This window comes from Ranitomeya imitator, chromosome 2, assembly GCF_032444005.1.
Source record: "Ranitomeya imitator isolate aRanImi1 chromosome 2, aRanImi1.pri, whole genome shotgun sequence".
Classification (NCBI taxonomy): domain Eukaryota; kingdom Metazoa; phylum Chordata; class Amphibia; order Anura; family Dendrobatidae; genus Ranitomeya; species Ranitomeya imitator.
In genome coordinates, this window is record NC_091283.1 from 143,322,772 (window position 1) to 143,344,356 (window position 21,585).

Below are 21,585 nucleotides of genomic sequence, written 5' to 3' on the forward strand. Positions count from 1 at the left end.
ACAATAATGGACCTGGTGGTTAAGAGCACACGGAATGACCTGATAGTTACTAATAATACAGGACAAGCTCTGGGACGTGGGAACTCTGCTGACCGCAATCCCTAATCCTATCACACACACTAGAAATAGCCGTGGATTGCTCCTAACGCTCCCTATGCAACTTGTCACAGCCTACGGAACTAGCTAGCCCTAAAGATAGAAAAATAAAGCCTACCTTGCCTCAGAGAAATTCCCCAAAGGAAAAGGCAGCCCTCCACATATAATGACTGTGAGTTAAGATGAAAATTACAAACACAGAGATGAAATAGATTTAGCAAAGAGAGGCCCGACTTACTGAACAGACAAAGGATAGGAAAGGTAACTTTGCGGTCAGCACAAAAACTACAAAAAGACCACGCAGAGGGCGCAAAAGACCCTCCGCACTGACTCACAGTGCGGAGGCGCTCCCTCTGCGTCCCAGAGCTTCCAGCAAGCAAGACAAAAATCAAAATAGCAAGCTGGACAGAAAAATAGCAAACAAGAGAAAAACAAGCAGGAACTTAGCTTCTGCTGGGAAGACAGGTCACAAGAACGATCCAGGAGCGAACTAGACCAATACTGGAACATTGACAGGTGGCATGGAGCAAGTTAAGTGGAGTTAAATAGCAGCCAGCTAACGAATTAACCTCGTCACCTGTGGAAGGAAACTCAGAAGCCGCAGCCCCACTCACAACCACCAGAGGAAGCCCATGGACAGAACCAGCCGAAGTACCATTCATGACCACAGAAAGGAGCTTGACAACAGAATTCACAACACATTCCTACTGTAAAGCACGGATGTGGATCACTGATATTTTGGGGATGTGTGAGAAACAATGGCACAGGAAAATTGTTCAAAGTTGAAGGAAAGATTAATGCAGCACGTTATTGGCAAATACTGGAGGCAAATATGCACTTCTCAGCCCGGAAGCTGCTCGTGGGATGTACTTGGACGTTCCAACATGGCAACGACCCAAAACACAAGGCCAAATTGACCGGTCATTGGCTACAGCAGAACATGGTGAAGGTTCTGGAGTGGCCATCTCAGTCTCCTGACCTCAATATCATTGAGCCACTCTGGGGAGATCTCAAGTTTGCAGTTCATGCTAGACAGCACAGGAATTTGCAGGAACTGGAGGCTTTTTGCCAAGAAGAGTGGGCAGCTTTACTATCTGAGAAAATAAAGAACCTCATCCACAACTACCACAAAAGATTTGAAGCTGTCATTGATGTTAGAGGGGGCAATGCATGGTATTAAGAAATGGGGTATCTGAACTTTTGATGCAATAACGGGTTATCAAAAGATTGTATCCACCCTAAATTGGCATTCATAAAAACGTCAGCTCGATGTGCAAAAAATAAGCCCTCATCCAGCCCCAGATCACGAAAAATGGAGATGCTGCGGGTCTCAGAAAATTGCACAATTTTTAAAAATGTTTACAAACTTTAGATTTTTCTTTCACCACTTAAATAAAAAACAACCTATAAACATGTTTGGTATCTAAGAACTCATAATTACCTGGAGAATCATAATGGCAGGTCAGTTTTAGCATTTACTGAACATGGTAAAAAAAAAAAAAACAAGTGTGGAATTGCACTTTTTTTTGCAATTTCACCGCACACAGATTTTTTTTACCCATTTTTCAGTACATCATATGGTAAAATCAATGGTGCCATTCAAAAGTGCAACTCGTCCCGCAAAAACAAGCCCTCACATGGCCATATTGACAGAAAGTTATGGCTCTGGGAACAAGAGGAGAAAGAATAGAAAATACCCTTGATCTTTAAGGGGTTAAGATGATAAAAATGGCTTTTAAGAGATAGTATTGACCCCCTTCTCTGCCTCCAAAATTTCAGACTTCAGACCTTTTCAGCAATGCAGCTGAGATCCCAAAGGCTATGCTCTTTTTAGCTTTATGTTATTTAGTAGCCTGCTGATGTTTTAGATTTTGACCACAAATTCCTGACTTTAGAATGCCTTTACCTCCACAGTTATCCCAAAGGTAGGTGTGCACATTTTAATGAGGTCAGTTGAGGCACATACCTTCAGCAGCTAGTTTTAGGGACATCTCCTTGTAAACCGTTATTTCTACATGCTCATGGTTTATACAGGTCCTTCTCAAAAAATTAGCATATAGTGTTAAATTTCATTATTTACCATAATGTAATGATTACAATTAAACTTTCATATATTATAGATTCATTATCCACCAACTGAAATTTGTCAGGTCTTTTATTGTTTTAATACTGATGATTTTGGCATACAACTCCTGATAACCCAAAAAACCTGTCTCAATAAATTAGCATATTTCACCCATCCAATCAAATAAAAGTGTTTTTTAATAACAAACAAAAAAACCAACAAATAATAATGTTCAGTTATGCACTCAATACTTGGTCGGGAATCCTTTGGCAGAAATGACTGCTTCAATGCGGCGTGGCATGGAGGCAATCAGCCTGTGACACTGCTGAGATGTTATGGAGGCCCAGGATGCTTCAATAGCGGCCTTAAGCTCATCCAGAGTGTTGGGTCTTGCGTCTCTCAACTTTCTCTTCACAATATCCCACAGATTCTCTATGGGGTTCAGGTCAGGAGAGTTGGCAGGCCAATTGAGCACAGTAATACCATGGTCAGTAAACCATTTACCAGTGGTTTTGGCACTGTGAGCAGGTGCCAGGTCGTGCTGAAAAATGAAATCTTCATCTCCATAAAGCATTTCAGCCGATGGAAGCATGAAGTGCTCCAAAATCTCCTGATAGCTAGCTGCATTGACCCTGCCCTTGATGAAACACAGTGGACCAACACCAGCAGCTGACATGGCACCCCACACAATCACTGACTGTGGGTACTTGACACTGGACTTCAGGCATTTTGGCATTTCCTTCTCCCCAGTCTTCCTCCAGACTCTGGCACCTTGATTTCCGAATGACATGCAAAATTTGCTTTCATCAGAAAAAAGTACTTGGGACCACTTAGCAACAGTCCAGTGCTGCTTCTCTGTAGCTCAAAAGTGGCTTTACCTGGGGAATGCGGCACCTGTAGCCCATTTCCTGCACACGCCTGTGCACGGTGGCTCTGGATGTTTCCACACCAGACTCAGTCCACTGCTTCCTCAGGTTCCCCAAGGTCTGGAATCGGTCCTTCTCCACAATCTTCCTCAGGGTCCGGTCTCCTCTTCTCGTTGTACAGCGTTTTCTGCCACATTGTTTCCTTCCAACAGACTTACCATTGAGGTGCCTTGATACAGCAGTCTGGGAACAGCCTATTTGTTGAGAAATTTCTTTCTGGGTCTTACCCTCTTGCTTGAGGGTGTCAATGATGGCCTTCTTGACATCTGTCAGGTCGCTAGTCTTACCCATGATGGGGGTTTTGAGTAATGAACCAGGCAGGGAGTTTATAAAAGCCTCAGGTATCTTTTGCATGTGTTTAGAGTTAATTAGTTGATTCAGAAGATTAGGGTAATAGGTCGTTTAGAGAACCTTTTCTTGATATGCTAATTTATTGAGACAGGTTTTTTGGGTTATCAGGAGTTGTATGCCAAAATCATCAGTATTAAAACAATAAAAGACCTGACAAATTTCAGTTGGTGGATAATGAATCTATAATATATGAAAGTTTAATTGTAATCATTACATTATGGTAAATAATGAAATTTAACACTATATGCTAATTTTTTGAGAAGGACCTGTATATTTGCTGATATGTATATGATGATTCCAGAATCAATATTTGCTTCTTGCAGTTTATACAGTTCTTATAGTATATTACGCAGCTATACAAATGTTTATGGCAGTCAATAAAAGTGACACCAACTGATTTGTCACCTTAGGGAGCAGCGTCTGGATTCTAGCAAAACTGTTTTTTCTGTGGCAAAAGGTATTGGAAGAAATGTAATGAAGGATATGTGCCCTGACATAGTTTTAGTTGTTTAGTATGGATCAAGTGATAAAGGGACAGCCACAGGTCACAAATTCTGACTTATTATAGTTGAATTCAAGGATGTAAAACCATAATAATTTAGTGACCACTATCCAGAAATGTCTATTTTGTCATCTCTGTGTTCTTAGCAGATCACAATAATTTTGCTCATCTGTCAATTCAGTATTGTCTGTTAGAAACAAGTTTTCCTTAACCCCTTTACCCCCAAGGGTGGTTTGCACGTTATGGACCGGGCCAATTTTTACAATTCTGACCACTGTCCCTTTATGAGGTTATAACTCTGGAACGCTTCAACGGATCCCGGTGATTCTGACATTGTTTTCTCGTGACATATTGTACTTCATGATAGTGGTAAAATTTATTTGATATTACCTGCGTTTATTTGTGAAAAAAACGGAAATTTGGCAAAAATTTTGAAAATTTCGCAATTTTCCAAATTTGAATTTTTATGCAATTAAATCACAGAGATATGTCACACAAAATACTTAATAAGTAACATTTCCCACATGTCTACTTTACATCAGCACAATTTTGGAACCAAAATTTTTTTTTGTTAGGGAGTTATAAGGGTTAAATTTGACCAGCAATTTCTCATTTTTACAACACCATTTTATTTTAGGGACCACATCTCATTTGAAGTCATTTTGAGGGGTCTATATGATAGAAAATACCCAAGTGTGACACCATTCTAAAAACTGCACCCCTCAAGGTTCTCAAAACCACATTCAAGAAGTTTATTAACCCTTCAGGTGCTTCACAGGAATTTTTGGAATGTTTAAATAAAAATTAACATTTAACTTTTTTTCACAAAAAATTTACTTCAGCTCCAATTTGTTTTATTTTACCAAGGGTAACAGGAGAAAATGGACCCCAAAAGTTGTTGTACAATTTGTCCTGAGTACGCTGATACCCCATATGTGGGGGTTAACCACAGTTTGGGCGCATGGCAGAGCTCGGAAGGGAAGGAGCGCCATTTGACTTTTCAATGCAAAATTGACTGGAATTGAGGTGGGACGCCATGTTGGTTTGGAGAGCCACTGATGTGCCTAAACATTGAAACCCCCCACAAGTGACACCATTTTCTAAAGTAGACCCCCTAAGGAACTTATCTAGATGTGTGGTGAGCAGTTTGACCCACCAAGTGCTTCACAGAAGTTTATAGTGCAGAACCGTAAAAATAAAAAATCATTTTTTTTCACAAAAATTATCTTTTCGCCCCCAATTTTTTATTTCCCAATGGTAAGAGAAGAAATTGGACCACAAAAGTTGTGGCACAATTTGTCCTGAGTACTCTGATACCCCATATGTGGGGGTAAACCATTGTTTGGGTGCATGGGATAGCTCGGAAGGGAAGGAGCGCCGTTTGACCTTTCAATGCAAAATTGACAGGAATTGAGATGGGATGCCATGTTGCGTTTGGAGAGCCACTGATGTGCCTAAACATTGAAACCCCCCACAAGTGACACCATTTTGAAAAGTAGACCCCCTAAGGAACTTATCTAGATGTGTGGTGAGCACTTTGACCCAATAAGAGCTTCACAGAAGTTTATAATGCAGAGCCGTAAAAATAAAACAAAAATTTTTTCCCACAAAAATAATTTTTTAGCCCCCAGTTTTGTATTTTCCTGAGGGTAACAGGAGAAATTGGACCCCAAAAGTTGTTGTGCAATTTGTCCTGAGTGCGCTGATACCCTACATGTGGGGGAGAACCAGCGTTTGGGCGCATGGGAGGGCTCGGAAGGGAAGGAGCGCCATTTGGAATACAGACTCAGATGGAATGGCCTGCAGGCGTCACATTGCGTTTGCAGAGCCCCTAATGTACCTAAACAGTAGAAACCCCCCACAAGTGACCCCATATTGGAAAATAGACCCCCCAAGGAACTTATCTAGATGTGTTGTGAGAACTTTGAGCCCCCAAGTATTTCACTACAGTTTATAACGCAGAGCCGTGAAAATTAAAAAACAAATTTCCCCTCAAAATTATTTTTTAGCCCCCAGTTTTGTATTTTCTCGAGGGTAAAAGGAGAAATTGGACCCCAAAAGTTGTTGTCCAATTTGTCCTGAGTGCGTTGATACCCCATATGTGGGGGGGAACCAGCGTTTGGGCGCATGGGAGGGCTCAGAAGGGAAGGAGCGCCATTTGGAATGCAGACTTAGATGGAATGGTCTGCAGGCGTCACATTGCGTTTGCAGAGCCCCTAATATACCTAAACAGTAGAAACCCCCCACAAGTGACCCCATATTGGAAACTAGACCCCCCCACGAACTTATCTAGATGTGTTCTGAGAACTTTGAGCCCCCAAGTGTTTCACTACAGTTTATAACGCAGAGCCGTGAAAATAAAAAATCTCTTTTTTCCCACAAAAATTATTTTTTAGCCCCCAGTTTTGTATTTTCCCAAGGGTAACAGGAGAAATTGGACCCCAAAAGTTGTTGTCCAATTTGTCCTGAGTACGCTGATACCCCATATGTTGGGGTAAACTCCTGTTTGGGCACACGGGAGAGCTCGGAAGGGAAGGAGCACTGTTTTACTTTTTCAATGCAGAATTGGATGGAATTGAGATCGGTCGCCATGTCGCGTTTGGAGAGCCCCTGATGTGCCTAAACATGTGCCAATTATAACTGAAACCCTAATCCAAACACACCCCTAACCCTAATCCCAACGGTAACCCTAACCACACCTCTAACCCAGACACACCCCTAATCCTAATCCCAACCGCAAATGTAATCCAAACCCTAACCCTAACTTTAGCCCCAACCCTAACTGTAGCCTTAACCCTAACCCTAGCCCCAACCCTAGCCCTAACCCTAGCCCTAACCCTAGCCCCAACCCTAACCCTAGCCCTAACCCTAACCCTAACCCTAGCCCTAACCCTAGCCCTAACCCTAGCCCTAACCCTAGCCCTAGCCCTAACCCTAACCCTAGCCCTAACCCTAGCCCTAACCCTAATGGCAAAATGGAAATAAATACATTTTTTAAATTTTTTAATTTTTCCCTAACTAAGGGGGTGATGAAAGGGGGTTTGATTTACTTTCATAGCGGGTTTTTTAGCGGATTTTTATGATTAGCAGCCGTCACACACTGAAAGACGCTTTTTATTGCAAAAAAAATCTTTTGCGTTACCACATTTTGAGAGCTATAATTTTTCCATATTTTGGTCCACAGAGTCATGTGAGGTCTTGTTTTTTGCGGGACGAGTTGACGTTTTTATTGGTAACATTTTCGGGCACGTGACATTTTTTGATCGCTTTTTATTCCGATTTTTGTGAGGCAGAATGACCAAAAACCAGCTATTCATGAATTTCTTTTGGGGGAGGCGTTTATACCGTTCCGCGTTTGGTAAAATTGATAAAGCAGTTTTATTCTTCGGGTCAGTACGATTACAGCGACACCTCATTTATATCATTTTTTTTATGTTTTGGCACTTTTATACGATAAAAACTATTTTATAGAAAAAATAATTATTTTTGCATCGCTTTATTCTGAGGACTATAACTTTTTTATTTTTTTGCTTATGTTGCTGTATGGCAGCTCGTTTTTTGCGGGACAAGATGACGCTTTCAGCGGTACCATGCTTATTTATATCCTTCTTTATGATCGCGTGTTATTCCACTTTTTGTTTGGCGGTACGATAATAAAGCGTTGTTTTTTGCCTCGTTTTTTTTTTTTTCTTACGGTGTTTACTGAAGGGGTTAACTAGTGGGACAGCTTTATAGGCCGGGTTGTTACGGACGCGACGATACTAAATATGTGTACTTTTATTGTTTTGTTTTTTTATTTAGATAAAGAAATATATTTATGGGAACAATATTTTTTTTTTTTTCATTATTTAGGATTTTTTTTTTTTTACACACTTGGAAATTTTTTTTTTTTACTTTTTTACTTTGTCCCAGGGGAAGACATCACAGATCGGTGATCTGCCAGTTTGCACAGCACTCTGACAGATCACCGATCTGTCTGAGAGCAGTGCAGCGTTACCAAGTGCCTGCTCTGAGCAGGCACTTGGTAAGCCACCTCCCTCCCTGCAGGACCCGGATCCGCGGCCATTTTGGATCCGGGACTTGCTGCAGGAAGGAGGTGGGAGACCCCTGGAGCAACGCGATCACATCACATTACTGCGGGGGTCTCAGGGAAGCCCGCAGAGAGCCCCCTCCCTGCGCGGTGCTTCCCTGCACTGCCGGCACATCGCGATCATCTTTGATCGCGGTGTGCCGGGGGTTAATGTGTCGGGGGCAGTCCGTGACCGCTCCTGGCACATAGATAGTGCCGGATGTCAGTTGCGATAAGCAGCTGACACCCGGCCGCGATCGGCGGCGCTCCCCCCGTGAGCGCGGCCGATCGCGCTGGACGTAATATTCTGTCCTTGGGAATTAAGGCCCACCCCACATGGACGGAATATTACGTCCAATGGCAGAAAGGGGTTAAAGGGAACCTGTCAGCTGTATAGCTAATGTGAAGTCAGGCCACCATTTTTCAGGGCTGTTATACAGCCTTCAATAATGCTGTATATAAGCCCCCAACCTGACCTGTAAGAGAAATTTTTTTTTTATTATACTCACCTGGGTGGTCCGGTCTGAGGGGTGTCAATGCTCTTGGTCCAGCACCTCCCATCTTTTTACGATCTCCATCCTCCTTCTTGTGGATGGAGTGTCCCTGTGTCATCCACACAGCCTTCTTGGCATCGCGCTCCTGCGCAGGCATACTTTTTCTGTTGTGATGCAGTGACCCCTGTAACAGGTAGGGGGCGCTGCATGGTCTCCCCAGTATACGCACGGAGGCGTATTGAGGCCGATACGTGTGTCGCAGAGCAGAAGACTCTGCGCTGCCAGCCTGAAGCAATGCGGTGTTCTGGGACCTATAGTCCCACAAGTGTTTAGTATGTCTATAATGGGAGGCTGGCAGGGCTAGTTATGTGAGATGGGTGGGACAAACTAGCCACACACCCACACTCCCACCCAGGGGAGTGGTTTAAGGTATGTAATGTGACCAGGGTGTGGGTCACATGGTCTGAGTGATGGGACCTGAATGGTCCACGTGCAAGGTCCTGGCAGATACCTCGGTGTTGGGTGTGCTAAGCCCTAAAGAGCACGTGGTGGGACTTTGCTACTGGTGACCTGGGTATGGGACGTCCCAGATGGGGATGGACGTCCTGAATTGTACCCGGACAGGCCACCTGTGTGATCCCGAGTAACCTGGGTGTTGGGGGGTCCTGGGAGGAGGACTGGATCCCTGAACAGCAGGAGGTGAGGACAGGGATCTGCAAAGCCAGAAACAGGTCCCGTGTGGTACTGCCAGTGGAAAGCCTGCAGCACTGACAAGCAGGTAATACCAGACTTTGTGTTTGGCTCCAGAGCGAGCCGGAATATTGGACTCGACCAAGAGTGTATGGTCACAGTCCTGATGGAACATAGTCACGCTGTGAACAATGTTGCTTTGTGTTGCCATGCTATGAAGACTGTTGTTTTGTGTTTTCTGCCACCGGGGTTTATGGAGTAATTAACCCAGTTGATCTTTTTGAAGAAAAACGTCTTGCTGAGTGTTATATCGCTGCCATGCAAGTATTCCCCAATATGCTAGTGAGCGCTATATCTCACTGCCCTGTTGAGGGCAGAGCAAAGTAGTGTAGTGCACATGCTCCAGGACTCTTTGACCTTTACCGGCATCTGCGTAGTGCAGTTCTTTGTTCTGCCCTCAACAGGGCAGAATATTATGCTTATGGAGGAGCAAAATGTCCAGGAGACACGTCATCCACACGAAACGAGAAAGAAGACATCGACCGTAAGAAGATGGCACCCCACAGATGGTACCGCCTGCAGGTGAGTATAATAAAAGCTCTTTTTCCTCTCTTACAGCTTGGGTTGGGGTCTTATGTAGAGGCACTACTAACTACATTTCCAACTGACAGTGGAACAACAAATCAGACGAGGAGGCAGTCACCAACACGGCTGGGACACCAGCCGAAATGTGGAAAAACTTGCTCAGCACACCATAACATCCTGCACCACCATCTGATATGGTCCATATTAGCAGCAGGCAGTGTTACAACAGCATGGTGGAAGAATACTTGTCCAAATGTCTCCAGGTACTAAGTGATGGGTCTGCCACATTTAACTTCTGGGTCTCCAAACTGCGAGAGCCCGAGCTTGCTCTTTATGCCTTAGAGGTACTGGCCTGCCCTGCGCTAAGTGTACTGTCAAAACGTGTGTTTAGCAAGGGGGTATAATCACTCACTGACACATTCACTTTTTTGCCGGGTCCCACCATTTATAATAGCCAGCAAAGGCAAGGCAGACAGTTGGGGGCTGATACTTATACTGTAGGTCTGGAAGGTCTATGGATATTAGCCCCTTCTCAGCATAATAAAACCAGCTCACAACTGTCTGCTTTCCCCTGGCTGATTATTGAAGAGGGAGAACCCCAAGTAATTTTTTTTCATTTATTTATAAACAACAAATAAAAATACTCATGTAGGTCACTGCTCCTCCCCTCTACTTGGTCCTCTGACTTCTGGATCAAGATTATTATTTTATATTTTTTTTATTCTATGGTATTTGAAGTAATTTTCCCTATCCACATTTGTTTTTAGTGCAATTGCCCTGCTCTTACACCCATTTTGCTTAGTTTTTCGGCCCCCTAGCTCTTACCACCATATTATAGCCATTTTACAGCACCAAAGTTTGGGTGACCATTGACTTATGTGGAGTTCGAGTCCAGGGTCAAGTTCTGGTATCCAAACCGAACTTTGAACTAAAGTTTGGCCAAACGTGACAAACCCAAATTTCCACTGGTCCACTCATTTGTATTGTCTACCAGGAGCAGAACATGTGTCTTCAGTGTGTTATTAGGCTGGGACACATATCCCAATTAGATACCAGAGTAATTAACCTCTCCTCTAGACAACTGAGTACAATAGAGATGACACAACTTAGTAAGGAACTCTTTTTTGTTCCTACATTGTACCCTAATATATTTCAATATGTTAAGGACTTGCACCTTTTTTGCGAGAAAATTAAAATGGTGTAAATTCTTCAAAAAACATGATAAAATTACTTGTGAAGATCTGATACAGGAAAATATATATCTTGGTACCATGTTAGCCAGTGGATAGAAAAATATTTAGAATGTAGAGTCCTCAGTGGTTGATACCTTTTAATGGTTAACTGAAAAGATGGTAACAATTGGCAAGCTTTTGAGACTACTCCGGTCCCTTCAACAGGCATAGACTAATAGAAAATCTGAAGAATCACATATTTATGCACAACACATCACAGAAAAATGTCATATGGTATCAACCACTGAGGACTCTCAATTCTAAATATTTGTGAAGATCTGGGCATCCCTCTGGACTTATTCCTGGATGTCCGATTGTTAAACTATATTGGCAATTCGGGGCTAAGCTCCACTGGCCTGGGTCCATTTTCGTATCTGAATCAATATCCTAAAGGGGTGTTTATTATTTTGCTTTCAAACTAATTTATCTGCTTTTATATTTTTCATACTTATACACTGAGCAGCAACAATATGTGATCTGTAGTAACTTACGTTCATGCATAATCTAGTCCTCAGCCCCTGTGGCAGAGATTGTGTATTTATATTACTTGTGACATTTCCTGATAATATATGGCGGTGTCTATTATTAGCAGTGCAGTTCCAGATTGATTGATGGCTGCAAGCTCTGTCCTGGTGGCTGTATCCTAGTACAGAGAGATACAATTCTTTTCTTTTTCAAGTGGAGGTTTATGTCTCTTCGAGCTGTTAACAACATTATTTTTCTTTCTGTATTTTGATACTGTACAGGCACAATTAGTAATTAATATAAGGTCATATTATTATGTGTATAGGATCTCCCAAAGGCTTTGTTGTTGTTGTTCTGCCCTTTATGGATATTGAGGAGGTTTCCATTTACCAAAATGTAGTGAAAGATTATAAAAAAATATTCTGAATGGTTTTGATTTTTTCCTATGGCCGATAGCTCAATTTGATGCTTCTAAGATAGAAACTTTGTCTATGGAAGAGCCCAATACACGTAGCCTATATGACTCTTAAGTCAGAAGTCCAATGGAACATGAAGGTGTCACGATAATGTATAAAATGGAGTAGGATTTTTCATTTTCCCTGTTATCATGCACGCTGTGGGCTCTAATCCCCCCTTCTCTCTTTGCTTCTGCTGTGTGTGCATGTGCAGCTATTCCTCTCTGCTCTACCCCTCCTCCAAGCCGGGAATGTTAATTAGCCGGGAGCTGGCTTTGTCCACAAGAAACATGTGCTTTCCTTTGTAGATATAGGAGATAGTAAAAAGGGCATAATTCGGGCCCCGTCAATGATATAAAAAAGGTGGATGCATATTTGGAATGTGATTTAATAGAGCTTCACAACAGGGCCTCTTGCTGGAGTCTAACTCCAACAGAACCTGAGAAATGGATTTCTCCCAAACAAAGCGGAATAGCCAGATCACGATTGGATTCAATAGAAAGCTACTTTTAATACAAGATGAATGAGGGGTGTGTTGGGACTCTGCCAGATTCTCGAGCGAAGATATGAGAATTATAAGAATTGCTGTTGAAATCTGTATGTCTGAGGAGAGGGGAGGGTCCAAGGAAACCAGCCTTTTTAGTGATGTTAACAGCCGGCGACTGTAAATCGCGGCACACAACTTCACCTTCAGTCTTGCCTGAGGAGCTGTTGCTGCCAGACCTTCTCATGAATTGGGATATTTGGCTCCGCCTACCAGCATGGTTGCCTGAAATGATCTGAGCACATGTGAGTTTTATCTTTCTTCTTTAAACCGTTATTTTATAATTGCTTTGTACATACTTTAAATTGTCTCATATTGTAACATCTTTATATATCTTTTATAAACACTGCCTGTTCTTTTATGGAGTAAAATATTTAAATTACTAGTTTTGTTCTCTTGCTCTAAAATGTACCCTAAGCCTCTGAAGTGAATTGCGCTACTGATTTGGGTTGGCTTTGGACCCGTTTAATCGAAGCTGGTGGCAGCATACCTGGTTCTGTGCCTTTGGGAGTCGTAGCAACGGCTGCGTTGATAATTATTGTTCCTGCCTGAGTGGGAGTAGTTATATCACCCACGCTGCAGCATACCCAATAGCCAGTACATAGCAGGCAGCCTTTCTGGTGACTAATTACCCCAGGTGCAGTACCTAATCTGACCTGAGGGCAAGGGGGGCCCCAGAGAGCTGTAAGTTCTCAATTGGAACTGTAACACGGGATATACATAAATCCCTGCAGTTTGTGTTAAATTGTAGAGCAGTGGGATACCTAAAATAAGCCCCTGCGGTAAATTGAAAGGTTAATAGCCTTGTGTGTGTCTTCATCACATTGTAGCAGTGGAGGGATAACTAAGATAAGCCCCCCTGCACATATGAAAGCCGTGTGCTGGCCAAAGGTCACCCCGATCCATGACATATTGGTGGCAGCACGGTGGGATCTGTGACATATCGTGGACAGTGTGAATCGTGACAGAAGGGTTTGTACAGGATTGAAAAGAAAAATCCTCTGTATGCATCCCTATAAGATTGTGGGCATATGGAGGTGCATTGGAAGCCCTTGCAAACCTCAATGGAAGCCTTACTCTTATAATATCTGCATGAACCATAAGGTTGATATCTCACTGTGGAGACTGGGGGTCAGTGGGTGCCCAGGTCTGCTAGTCGGAACCACATGGATCAGGGATTGTCCCGCTTAACGCCTGCTCTCCTGTTAATGTGGGCATAACGCTACTCAGACAACACATGGTGAGGGTAAAACAGTGTGGCAATGCTTTATTGAACCACAGAAGAGGCATATAACACATAGAACAGTCCAAGCAAAATTCCCCAAGATGGTGCACATTAGAGTCTCACCCTGACCCGCCGGGATAATGGCAGATGTTACCTCAGGGCTCCCAAGGGCGGCTACTCCACCGGTGGTACACACACACAGAGATGAAGTAATGACAAGCGTAGGAAGATGAGTCCCTTGAGTCCATACAAGGTAAAAGGCCAGTTGACACAAGAGTCACAACCTGGCTTGTCTGACCATCTCCATGGACCTCAGGCGACCAGCGGGTGCCAATCTGGGCTTTCTCCAAATGTATCCATGGTTCGGCGATGGTCAATGGAGCAGATTTGTGTCCTTCCAACCTAAGCCGAGAACAACTAGGTTGTTTCCTGTAGAATTATAGATCTATTTCCCTCGTGATGGTGCCATGATGAATTAGCTGCTGTCCTGTCTCTGGTCCTTTGGATGGTTGGCAGACTCTCCAGCTGTCTCTCGTCTTTTGGGTGTTTTAGCAGAATCTCTGGCTGTCTCGCTCTCTTAGTCTCTCAGTCTCTGAGTCTTTTATACAGAGACATGTAACCTATTTTTTTAGATTTACCCAGTGACCTTCAGTCCACCCTCACAGATAAGGGGAAGAATGGTGACAACCAAGTTGCCTTATTTGCTTATGTAATCTTTTGCATAGATTTTCCTCCTCTGTTTTAAAAATCAACAAACTATCTGGGTTAGACAATGTATAATTTGCATATCAGTAGACCTAACTATTTATCAAGGATAAGAGAACACTTTGTTCAGGGCCGGCGTCAGCACCCGGGCAAGTGTCGGACCCTGGCGAGACGGGGGGCCCACTAACGCTGTCTGGGAAACATCTGGCCGCTTGCCCGCTGTTTTTCCTGCCACTGGCCCTTTAAATCTTCGGGAACGGCAGTTTTACAGGTGTAGGCAGCGGGAGCTGGCACAAGCATCTCAGTCAGTGCAGGCAGGCACGTAGGGGTTAAGAACGCAGCGTGACATTTTGTGGGCGGAGAGAGAGCACATTCTCCTGCTCTGCTCTTCCGCCCCTGGCTGCAGCGCTCAAGGTATCAGGCAGATTCCAGAGGAGCTCCTAGCCACACGCCTGAGTGAGTGCAATGATGAAATGATATCACTGTATTCTGATGTCTGGGTGAGCTGGGGCGGCTCTGGACTGGGTGGCTACAGGCTGCAGCTGAGCTGCTGAAGTATATTATATACTTCAGCAGCCACCCAGCCCAGGCCCCCAGCACCTGTATATACTTCAGTAGCTGCTCAGCCCAGGCCCCCAGCACCGTTCCTGTATATTTATATACTATATCTACACAGCCTGTATAGATACAGTATATATATATATATATATATATAACATGTGCTGCCGGGGGTCTGGGCTGGGTGGCTGCTGAAGAATATATAGGTGCTGGGGGCCTGGGGTCTGCTGACGTACAGCACAGACCAAAAGTTTGGACACACCTTCTCATTTAAAGATTTTTCTGTATTTTCATGACTATGAAAATTGTACATTCACACTGAAGGCATCAAAACTATGAATTAACACATGTGGAATTATATACTTAACAAAAAAGTGTGAAACAACTGAAATTATGTCTTATATTCTAGGTTCTTCAAAGTAGCCACCTTTTGCTTTGATGACTGCTTTGCACACTCTTGGCATTCTCTTGATGAGCTTCAAGAGGTAGTCACTGGGAATGGTCTTCCAACAATCTTGAAGGAGTTCCCAGAGATGTTTAGCACTTTTTGGCCCTTTTGCCTTCACTCTGCGGTCCAGCTCACCCCAAACCATCTCGATTGAGTTCAGGTCTGGTCACTGTGGAGGCCAGGTCATCTGACGTAGCGAGACAGAATCTAAAAAAAAAATCCAGAAAATCTTATTGTATGATTTTTGCATAATTACTTTACATTTTATTGCATGAACTAAGTATTTGATACAATAGAAAAACAGAACTTAATAATTGGTACAGAAATGTTTGTTACAGAGTTCAAACATTTCCTGTAGTACTTGACCAAGTTGGCACACAATGCAGAATTGATTTAGGCCCATGCCTCCATACAGATCTTCTCCATATCTTTCAGGTTTTGAAGACATCGGTGGGCAACATTGAGTTTTAGCTCCCTACAAAAATTTTCTATTAGGTTCAGGTCTTGAGACTGGCTAAGATGCATCAGGATCTTGAAATGCTTCTTACGGAGCCACTCCTTAATTGCCATGGCTTTATGATTCCAGTCATTGTCATGCTGGAAGACCCAGCCATGGCCCATCTTCAATACTCTTACTGAGGGAAGGCAGTTGTTTGCCAAAATAGCATGATACATGACCCCATCCATCCTCCCTTCAATACGGTGTGGTCATCCTGTTCCCTTTGCAGTAAAGCACCCCTAAAGTATGATGTTCCCCCACCCACCATGCTTCACGATTGGGATGGCGTTCTTAGGGTTGTACCTCCTCTTTCTTCTTCCTCCAAACATGGCGAGTGGAGTTGATACCAAAAAGTTCTATTTTGGTCTTATCTCATCAGATGACATTCTCCCATGCCTCCTCTGTATCATTCAGATGGTCTTTGGCCACTTCAAATAGGCCTCGATATGTGCTGGCGTGAGCAGGAGAACCTTGCATATCGTGCACGATTTTAATCCATGATGGCATAGTGAGTTACTAAGGCCTCTTTCACAAGTCCTGGTGATTGCCGTGCAGGAAAAACCAGTACTGGTAAGATCTGTGGTCCGTGTGCCTTCCATATGTACGTATGTGAGATCCTTGTGATATAAATGTGTCTGTTTTTTGTCCATGTTTCACATTCATATGCTGTCCATGAGACACGTATTGGCCCATGGAAACCAGAGGCACAGTTTGCCCTGTTTTCAGGCGCGGGCCAGCTTCTGAAGACAGCTCTCATCATTGTCTCCTGCTCACGCTGAGATCAGCGCAACCAGGAGACAATAATGAGAGTTGTATTCAGCAGCAGCTGTGTAACACCTGTGTAAAAAAAAAAAAAGAATTAAATTTAAAACAAAAAAATGGCATGGGCTCCCACGCAATTTTCATAAGCAGCAGAGGGAAAGCCCATGGCGGGGGCTGATGTTAATAATCTGGGAAAGGGGACTTATCCCATAAGGTTCCAAGGCTAGTAAGAGCTCACAGCTATTTTCTTCTTGGAGAACTTACGGGGGACCCCAGAAAAATAAATGATGGGTCCCCCTATAAATGCAAATTAGCAAAGGCTAAACAGACAGCTGTGAGTTGATATTAATAGCCTGGGAAGGAGTCAGAGATTTTGCCCCCTCCCCGCAAGCTACCAACATCCCTAAGATGCACCAAATCTGGTGCTTTGCCTTGCTTTTCACCCTTGCCCTGTGGCAGTGGCAAGTAGGATAAAAGGGTTTGGGTTGATGTCACCTTCGTATTGTCAGGTGACATCAAGCCCAGGGGTTAGTAATGGAGAGGTGTCTATAAAATGCCCCCATTACTAACACCATAGTAATTATTGAAATAAACACACAGCAAGAATAAAATCCAATCATAAGAGCTACCTCCAGAAGCCGGCCAGCACCTGGGAACAGCACAAACTGTACCGCTTTTTCCCATGCACCGGTACATGGCACGCTGCCATGTACCATCAGTCTTCATGTGTGCAGCACGCATTGTCCGTGCTGCGCAAAGAATGACATATCTGTGGGTTTTTCACACAGACCTGGAATGCCCTGCCAGGGCAGAGGGGTACTCGGTACCATGTCCATGGGGATGTCATGGTGGCTGAGACTCGGGAAAGGTCTTTAAGGGATTTGTAATGTCTATTGTTCATGGCATCACCTGTTGTATTCGGTCAGTAGGGACCGACACTGCTTAAAGGGGATGTTGTTGCAGCAAGATGGTAATGCTTCCCACAGGTGAAGTGGGATCCCCAGGACTCCCAAGGTGTGTGGCAAAGATGGCGTATGCTGACGAATAAGTGGAGGACACAGAGTTTGCAGTCTTTTACCTGGTTTACTGATGGTAGCAGTCCTCAGTCCAGGGTACCAGGGGTAAGGTAGCTGTAGTCCGGCCGGCTTGGAGACAATAAGGGATCCCACTTCAGGTGAAGTCCGTAAGCCTTTCCTACTTGCGCCAGATGGCGAGGTCCCTGCGGCTTAAAGCTTGCTGACAGGGTCCCCTCTCTCCTGTCCTAAGACAGATGTCTGTACGATAGGCAGTTTGAGCCTGTTTTATAGGATCTCTTAGATGACCCGGCTCTTAAGGTCACTGCTTCACCTCAGACTTGTTGCAGGCTATTTACATTTAGCACTATGCGCTCCGGTTCTGTCGTGCGTCCTGTAGAACAACACGACCTCGGGCTCCCGGTACCCGACTTCTGCGCTCTGGCTCTGAGGGTGTCCTTCCGCTGTTCCCCTCCTAAGCCCTTTCCTCCACTGGCCTTCTACCCTCTAAGCTCCTTCACAATTCAACTCCTCTCGTTATCTCTCTTCCCAGAGGCTGCAGCTTCCTTGTGGCTGCTCAGCCTCTACATCTGCTCCAGACGTCCTTCTATTCTCCTCACTCCTCTACAACTCGCTGACTCCTCCTCCAGACCAGGAAACATAAAGTCTAAGGAAGCTCCCCTGAATCTGGGTCCTGAGCTCCCCCTCCTGGCCTAGATTCAGATGTGTTGAATGTAAGTGCCTTACATGATAGAAAGAATCCCCCTTGCCTCCAAGCATGACATCACCCTCCCCAAAGGGAAGGCAACATCACTGCAGCAACCGGCTACCTGGGGTGCTGCAGACACACAGTCCATGGGGAAAAAAAACTGACACGCGCACCACCATTGAATACAATGTATTCACATTTGTTCGTATTTGCGGCCCTTAAAAAACGGACCACAAACGGACAAAAAAAAATACAGACGAGCGAAGAAGGCCTAACTGTAATGTTTGAGACTGTAGTCCCAGCTCTCTTAAAGTCATTGACCAAGTCCTCCTGGGTAGTTCTGGCTTGATTCTTGGCCTTGAATCTCTGAATCATCCTTACCCCACGATGAGAGATCTTGCATGAAGGCCCAGACCAAGGAAGTTTGACAGTCATATTGTGTTTCTTCCTTTTTCTAATAATTGAGCCAACAGTTGTTGCTTTCTCACCAAGCTGCTTGCCTGTTGTCCTGTAACCCATCCCAGCCTTGTGCAGGTCTACAATTTTGACACTGATGTCCTTAGACAGCTATTTTGTCTTGGCCATGGTGGAGAGGTTGGAGTGTGATTGAGTGTGTGGACAGGTGTCTTTCATATAGGTAACGAGCGCAGAGTAGGAGAGCTGCTTAAAAAAAAAAATGAACCGGTCTGTGAGAGCCAGAATTACTTGCAATAAAAATTACAGGCCTCTCCATTCTTTGTAGGTGGGAAAACTTGCAAAATCGGCACTGTATCAAATACTTATTTTCCCCAATGGATAATAGCATTTTTTCACAAAAGTATCACATAAATTACTATCAAAACACATTCAAAATACAATGGGAGTCTTCTTCTTTGTATGATCGAAGGCAAACCTATGCAAGTAATTTTTGTGGTCCCAGCAACCAACTACTCATCTAGGATTATAAAGCTGTATAATGTTGCAATAGCTTATTACAGAGCAATTTATTCCAAGTGTCCTTCATGCCTGGGAATTGACTGTCTGCTGTGTTTGATAAGAGGTATCATACAGGGTTGGGAAAAAGGTATATATGGACTGTAGATAAGCGAAAGAACTGCTACACTCTGATCTGTGTATGTATATTGGCTATACCACTCTATTTTGTGGCAGTGACAAATATTGTTTAGTATTTGAGCACAATATTCACAAAGCTTGATTCCAGAATGTGCGACAATCCGTTCACTATTAATAGTTAATAATCAGTGTAGCTTTTACATGACAGCCTTTTACCAAATGTATTATCTTCCTGCCAGTCTGAACATCCCTTAGGCACTAAGTGCTATCCCATCCGAATTTTACCTGGACTTCAAACCTCCTATTGTCTCCTCTTTCTTGAACTTTGCTCTCCATGGCTCATCATTTCCACTTTTCAGCATTCCCTGCCATTGCTTTATTTTGCTGTTCCTTTAATATTCTGTTACGATAGTGTTACACTTTCGTTATACCTACTTTGTGCTCTCCCTATCTCTGCTAACAGGCAATTTCCGAATGAGTCTTTTATCCTAAGATTGTGCAGCCCAGCTGCCACATCAAATCCTGGCGCAGTGGCTGCCGCATGGCTGGAAGTCCATCCTCATGCACTATCCTGATCTAATGCTTTTTTTACTGATTCTGTCTGAACCTTGTGTTTTATGTTCAGCATTTCATTCCCCAGGCACTGGATATGGTCCATGTCTTACAGATAATATACAGTGTATCTCTGCATTACTTGCCTGGTCCTTTCTTATACTTCAAACACTCACATAGTAAGACACATGACAGTGCCAGACAAAAATGTGGCTTAAAGGGAACCTGTCACCTGAATTTGGCGGGACCGGTTTTTGGTCATATGGGTGGAGTTTTCAGGTGTTTGATTCACCCTTTCCTTACCCGCTGGCTGCATGCTGGCCGCAAAATTGGATTGAAGTTCATTCTCTGTCCTCCGTAGTACACGCCGACCGGCGTTGTGAATTTTTTGCATGACGTGGGCAGCGGATGCAGTTTTTCGACGCATCCGCTGCCCAATCTGCAGTCCGGGGAGGAGGGGGCAGAGTTTCGTCCACGCATGCGCGGTCGAAAATGGCAGACGCGACGGACAAAAGAAGTCACATTGAACTTTTTTTGTGACGACGGACCGCCAAAACAAACAAACGATGGATGCGACGTGTGGCAACCCATCGCGATCCGTCACTAAAACAAGTTTAGGGCAAAAAACATGTCCTGCAAGCACATTTGCAGGATCCGTTTTTTGCCCTAAACGATGGACTGCAAAAAACGCTAGTGTGAAAGTAGCCTAATAGCAAACAAGTGATTAAAGACCGAGATGTATGCTATCAGCAGGCAGATGGTCCTTGGCCGGCCACAGTCTACTCTGAGATATCGCCAGCCACGTGACACTGATATTGTCGATGTTTCCGGTGGGATAGCTTCCATGTTTCCCACAATTACAAACCCCAAAATTAAAACGATGGCACCGTATTTTTGGATAATTTTGGACACCGCAACCTTTATTTAAACAACAAACAATATTAAAACATAGATAATATAAAAAACACTGGGAGGGTACTTGAAGCTCCCAAAATCTGGTGATTACCAAAATATAAATCCTGGACATACTGTAAATAGACCATAAATTACTCCCGGCCGTTACCCCACTTGCTCGGGAGCACCATAACCCCAAGGGTTCCATTGTCCAACAATCCATTGCCATAAATCCCCACCAAAATTCACCAGATCAAAACCATATTTTATTACCAAATGAGGAATCCATATCCCAGTGGATTCCCCAGACCAATTTAGAACCAACTTTAAAGACCCCCCAACTGACAAAAGCCACCATGTCCCGAGAATTGTCCCTTAAATCCCCACTGGAACGTAAAAAATGTTTGCGGGTGGGACTGTTCCTGAAGTCTGTGAGCGAGAACTGAGGGTCCCCTCTCCTAAATGGCCATATAAATGTCCCCCAACTCAAACCTACCTCACTAAAACCATTCCCCACCCCCTCCAACTATTGTCATGCTGGCCTCCGCCCACGCCGGGAGAGGGGGCAGCGTTTTTTCTCCGGCCTTTACTTTCTATATAAGAAGCAACACTTGACATATAGCCAAATATTACCCTATAAGATAAAAGTGTGCATGTTGTGTACGCCTTTATAATGTACCACTTGTACTATAA

The 21,585-nt window shown here is 43.9% G+C and overlaps 1 protein-coding gene across 1 annotated transcript in view; it reads left to right on the forward strand.

Moving 5' to 3' along the window:
• The window catches only part of LOC138662147 (relaxin receptor 1-like), a 405,515-nt gene that overhangs the window by 31,981 nt on the left and 351,949 nt on the right, over nt 1-21,585 (forward strand). The gene's annotated exons all lie outside the window — the stretch shown is intronic.